The sequence below is a fragment of the Pinus tabuliformis genome, chromosome Q (assembly GCF_031772625.1).
Source record: "Pinus tabuliformis cultivar Carrire ecotype Pingquan chromosome Q, CPIR1, whole genome shotgun sequence".
Classification (NCBI taxonomy): domain Eukaryota; kingdom Viridiplantae; phylum Streptophyta; class Pinopsida; order Pinales; family Pinaceae; genus Pinus; species Pinus tabuliformis.
The window spans coordinates 1,372,713,459-1,372,720,282 of NC_142296.1; positions in this window are offsets into that span (position 1 = coordinate 1,372,713,459).

A 6,824-nucleotide genomic window follows, 5' to 3' on the forward strand; every position below is an offset into this window, starting at 1 on the left:
CCGAACTTCCGTTAAAACTGCTACAGGATTCACACCTTTTCCACTGGCTTACGACCTGGAAGCAATTTTACCAATCGAGTGTCAGATTCCTTCCTTACAAATATTCATTGAACTCTTGCCTGAAACTACTGCTGAAGAAGAGCACCTGCTATACCTAAATCAACTAGATGAAACCCGTTGAGATTTCGAATTGGCACTCGAAGCCCACAAGCGCTGGGTCAAAGCCCAATACGATAAAAAGGTCAAGCCTCGTTCTTACCAAGAGGGAGATCTTGTTTTACTTTATGATAAAAAACATGACCTCTTGGGGGCAGGAACACTTTAACCCTTATGGCTCGGTCCATATGTCATCAAAAAATCCCTCTCAAAAGGGGCATATGAACTTCAAGACTGGGAAGGAGTCTCGCTCGCTGAGCCTGGAAATGGGCTCTATCTGAAAAAGTATTGTGCCTAGTACTGCACTAGGCATGTGCTTTGTAATTTTATGTATTTATAAGTTTTGCTTCTTTTTTTGATGTGATAGGATTTTTTGGTATTTATTGAAGTATTTTTCTCATACATCTTTCTCGTAATGCATATTCCTTCATTACCCTTAGCAGATGTAGGATACGCGGATGGTGCCAGTTGTCACACACAACACATTGCATCAGCTTCTTGGGTCATTTACACACCTGAGTCGGAACTGTTTTGTTCCTGGGGAGTCTTTCTTGGTACTACCACCAACAATATTTTTGAGTACATGTCTATAATTTCACTCCTCACTAAAGCGTCATTAAGGGACATCTCCAATCTAGTGGTCAGGTTAGACTCTCAGCTTGTTGTTATGCAATTGACAAATCATTATGATGTTCGTAATCAAATCTTGTTACGTCATTATTTAAGGGTACGAATCTTGGAACGTCAATTTGAAATTATCACATATGAGCACATTCCTAGAGAATTTAATATAGTTGTTGATTCATTGGCAAACTATGTGTTAGATTGGCATTTGTCTCATTCACTATAGATACATGTATGAAAGTAAATATTTACACAGTTAAAAATTAAAAAAAACACTTAAAAAACATTTACATCATAAAATAACAAAATATCTGTATATATATATATATATATATATATATATATATATCGAATCCAGTCTTTTACATCATAACATTCCAAAACTTGGGTGGTTTGAGTAAAAAATGGCTACTAAGCCTAGCTATAAACACCTGATGGCTATGCCAAAGGGCCTGTTAAAAGAGCCTACTACTCATGAAAGGTTAACATTGCTCTAGCTATCCTCCGAAGAGGAAACAAAAACTACTCAGGCACACCGATTGTGTGCCGCTACATATGAGCAGGGATCTCCCTCATAAGAAGGGGGGTCACACCCATGCTCAAGCCCTCTAGGTTCCTCAAAACCTCTTGAATACTGTCAGCATCACCCCCCCCCCCCCACACCATTAGCTAGTAGGCCTCCTTGCCTCCCTTTGCGAGGTTCACCTACAGGTCGTACTGGTGCCACATCTATGTCAAGCAAAAAGCTTCATGTCAGTACTTGTTCACCCATAAAATCAACAAAAACATAACATAAATATTCAAAAGCTTAAAAATACTTTAAATACTCTCAAAAATCATTCTTACCTTGAGGACCCTAGTTGGTCCCGGGAGGCAGCATCAAGTCAGGGTCGCCGGTGAAGTCCATTCCCTCATAGGCATAGTCATCAATCATCACAATCTAGCCACTAAGCCATTTGAAGAAATCTTCCTCGAAAAAGTGTCGAATAGGTCCTCCTCCTGTGCGAGGATCAAGTGATGCCCATTGCCCCTATCTCGGCTCCCTCAGATCAAAGGGACCTAAGCTCATCCTCAAGTGCATAACGAGTACCCTATCAAGTATGAATGAGACAATGAGAGTGCCATACCCAAAACTCTGTTGGGTTTGAGTCTTGCATGCAGTCAATTCTGCCTTCAACTAGCGAAGTGTTGCTTCGCACCAGTTGAACATCTAAGGATGGACACAGTCAATTGCAAGAAATAGTTGGGTCTTTGTTGCAACGTGGGGACTCTTTGACCCCGCTAAACGCACAATCAACCATAAAATGGCCCTCATAGATCTGGACCTAATCCTCTCTATGGGGACTTTGTTGCTGACAAGTTCACTTTCAGGGATACAATAAGCTTGAACCAGCGCTAGGGTGGATCGAGGATCAAGCCTACCCCCATTCAGGTTTGCTTATGCTCCTCTGCATGAAAAACCAGTCAAAAATTATATATCATCACGATCAATGGCCAACTCATGATCTCCAATCTTGAACAACTCCTCATGTTCATCCCAGCGATGAATAATCTAGCTCAATAGGTCCTCCTACCCTTTCATCAATTCCAACTTGGCATACTTCATCAACCCACAACGGTGCAATACAAGTATGCAAGCAAGATCATTTTGCATCAGCAATTCTTGTTGGTCATGGGCCCATTCTCTCCATAGACTAGTCATAATGGCTTAAAACCTGCACAAATCAACCCAAAAATCAGTGAAAACAGGGCAAAATACATATTAAATCACTGCCTGGAATTTTTGGGTGCACCCTCAAGGACTAACGCCTCCCTTAGTGAGGTACAAGGAGGATTAACGCCTTCCAACAAGTCATAAAGGACGATTAATGCCCCTTATAGGCCTGCTAAGGGGTGTTAGGTGAGTTTGAAGAACTAGGGCTCCCCAGATCTACAAAAAATCACCCCAAAAATTGGTAAAAAGTTTGAATAATTCAAGATTAAGGTTTTAGCTCCTACCTAGGACCTACGGTACTTCGAATGGTCACCTGGATCTCCCGCAATCGTCCGTGGAAAATTTGCTCCTCTTTAGCTCCAAAACACTCTCACAACTCTCAAATGATGCAAATGGTGAAAGTGGAGGCTCAAGAACTCCCTTATAGTCACTTTGGAGACATGAATTATCTTAATTGAAGTCATTAAAGTAGAAGTATTCCATTTCCAATGATAATTATCATGCGCCATGACCCCAGATTGACAGAAATTGCTCATGTTTTGATGAAAGAATTTTCAGGAATGAATGAAAGAAATGACCATGTGCAATTCTCTATGAGTGCTTTCTTTTATGGGATTCTTTCTCTAAAACTGAAAAAACCCCGAGTTTTTTATCGTTGGGCTCGTTAAACACATACGATGACGGTCCGAGAAACTCCTTTTCCCTCTTTTCTAGCTCGTTAAACTGAAAAAGATCGATTGAGCATTCTTTTTTGGGACTTTTTTCTCACTCATAAAACTGAAAAAACCCCGAGTTCCTTCTTCAGACTCGTTAAAAACTTATGAAGAAGCTTTGAGAATTCTTTTTAGGAACTTTTCTCGCTTGTTAAATCGAAAAAAACTCGATTTTTCGTCATTGGGCTCATTAAACATTTACGACGACGATATGAGCGCTTACTTTTTTGGGACTATTTCTTGCTCTTAAATTGAAAAATCCCTAAGTTTTTCCCTTCTTCAGGTTCGTTAAATCTACAAAGAAGGAATGAGTAGTTATTTTACCTCTTTTTCCTCGATCACTAAACTAAAAAAGATACTCCGATTTTTCTTCATTTGACTCGTTAAAATTTGATGAAGATATTGATTTTGTCGTTGCATAACTCATTAAAATTTCACAACAAAAATTAAGTTTACTTCCGTCTCCTCATACTCGTAACAAAATGAGGCAAACATCTATTGAGCATAGGTTTCTCTTTATTTGGAATTAGTATATTAACTCATGGAAAAGGAACCGTTCTGGGTATACTATTCAACTTTTGTCGCACCCGATTAAAAACTATGACAAAGGGACCACCCTGGAGTCGTTCTTTACGATCTTTTCAGACTCTCTAAATATGAAAAGACCACCGAGTTATCTCATCTAGAATCATTAAATTACACAGATGAAGGATAGAGTCATTATTTTTACGATCCTTTTCATACTCTTAAAACATGAAAAGCTCAACGAGTCTGCTGTCTGGACTCATTAAACTAATGAGATAGGGCATAAAGTCATTCTTTTTGCGGTCCTTTTTAGACTCTTAAAACATGAAAAGATCGATGAGTTTACTCGTCTCAACTCACTAAACTAATCAGATGGGGAAAGTGGACAATACAATTACGTTATGTTCTGTATTTTGAAAGAGTTTTTTGGCAGCAGTCGCTCCCTTGAACATGGCACTCCCTCAAATAAACCTTCCTTTTGATGGCCCCTCAATATGAATCTTACCATCTTATGAGTTTAGCCTATATACCCCGATGTTCTTGCATCTCTATATCCTAACACTCTTTGGTGTTCATGAGTCTAGTGCTGCATGGTTAAAATCGTTGTCGTGCCTTCTATTGTTCAAGGGAAAACCTTTATCTTCTATTTCCTCCATCAACCCATCAAGCATATCCTACCATCATGCCCTCTATCGTTTTGACCCAATGTTCAAAAGATTCCTCAAAAACAATCATTCTTGTCTCATTTCGTGTTGACTGATGTAGGACACCTTATTGCCTACCTATCGACAGGTCTCTTCCTATCAACTTCAACACTCTATCTAGGAAAAAGACCCGGAAACACTTCAGTGCCTTGGTACTTGCAGACATCAGTGACAGGTCACCTTGTGTTTGATCAGGGGTTTTCATTATTGGCTCCTGGTTAAACGATTCTATGAGTGTTCGACGAAAAACACATTTTTCGCACTCGCTAGATTGTATTGTGCATCTTGGAGACCATCACCATTATGAGTGGCCTTCCTCGCGTTTGTTAACGGTCTCCATTATTAACTGGTAATTAGACGATTTCGTGCATGTTCGACATCAACGCATATATTCACATGTATCTATCTATGTCGTTTGGTGAAGTGGAAATCAAGTCCTTGGGTAGAGGCTTGCATCACTTAGCCTTGTTTCCTCTCCCAAGCTGCAGTTATTATTTTTTGGAGACAACTCATCAGAATGATCCTATTATGACACCAATTCCGCATTATGCTTATCGAGGGCCAACATCATCATATCTATTTTCTAATCACTCTGACATAGCTACTGAGCATGGGAATTCCCAACTTAGGACATGATTTTAGTTGTTTTATATATATGTGTGTTGTATCAGGCTTTCCTTACCACCCAAAGCTCTGATCCTCTCTCTCCTTTTTCCAAATAAAAAGACAATTAAATATAAAGTATTTCGGCCTTCGTCGTAGCCTCTAATCTCACACTTTAGGGGGCATCTGTTATATAGGAAAATGACCTCCTCATCAACTCAAAGGAAAAAGACATGATGACTGAAGGACTGACCAAGTTCACAAGCCCAGTTGTCAAGCTAACGTTTTCTAGACACTAGCAACCTGCTTTATAAAGCTTCTCAACAAGCTTAGGGGTGTGTTAGTGCCTAGGGTAACTCTAGATTCTACCTCGGGAACAACGTTAGTGAACCTACATCAAGTTCTATGGGTCAAAGGAGTGAATTGACTGAGAAAATATCCCTAGATTCTCTCCTATGTCAACTCATAAAAATAGGGAAACATCAGAACTCCACCTCTTTGGGGGAATTACTAATTCCTAATGGATGCAAACGGAAAAGAGCACTAAAGCAAGAAACATCACTCCTTTTGCCTCATGGAACTCATGAAGGACTTGGCAACCCTAAACCTACATGCTATATATGCAAGGCTTGGGCCATTGTGAAAGAGGTCGAAACATTTGAAAGGATTTCCTATTTGACTGTCAAGCAGAGTCTTAGAATAAGGCATTAAAAGAGGTTAGGAAGGGAGACAAAGAGAAGAGCTGCAGGGGTAAGGGAAGTTGATGCAACTGATGGTTGTAATCACTCTTTCTACATGAATATAGTAGAATTTCAGTTGTGTTTTCCACTCCGTGATGCTGGTAGTATAAAATTGTTTATATGTTGATCTAATATCTTCTAGCATGAGTAGCTTAATTATATGCAACTAGATACATTTTATATGTTCATGCATTTGTTTGTCAAGGTTTTATGTTGTGATATTACGCTTGTCTTTTCTATGTGCAGGTCTTGATCTGGAGCTAGCTCAGGGGTCTTCCACCTAGCTGCATTGTGCTCTCTATCAACACCACACTAAGACTCGAGGTAATAATTCCTTCTTGCTTTGATATTTGTTTGTTAAGCATAGATATGCATGTATCTTTGTGATAGCTACAGCTAATCTAACTGTCTGCTGAGGATCCTAGGAAGATCCTTGAGGGTTTTCTACATCACCAAACACTTGTGCATTAATCCCTATAGCAGTCGTGCAGATATGCGATGCAAAAATGAGCACACCGTCTCAAAGATGGAGGCATATGAGGGAACATTACTGTCAACTGTGACCTTTGTTTCCAGAGGTCTTGGTTCCTCTTATTCTAACAACTCATACATGATTTCCCATGTAGAGGTTCCTCCTTCCCTGCTGCACGTAGTATCTGTGAATAAAGGAGTCATTTCTGATTTCTCAAAGACAACTGGCTTGCCCTTCTTTTCCATTTCTCTCAAAGACTCCTTCTGTGGATTTTTTTCTGAAAATGGAGAAAACAACATCTATCGGATATATAGAGATAAGAATGAACGTAAGATGGAATAATACAGATAACTTGAAAAGGTTATAAGAAAGGATTTTTATTTGAACACAAGTGAGAAGATATCGTATCACTTTGAATGACTTTTCACACATAAATACCATTAACCTTTATTAAATGCCCACTAATGGTTCATTATCTCTTATCTTTATTGCTCATTAATGTCTACATCATAAGTCGGGAAGAAAGCTTCTAGGGTGGCAAGCCTTTAAATTGTGAAAGTGATGATTTTTCGA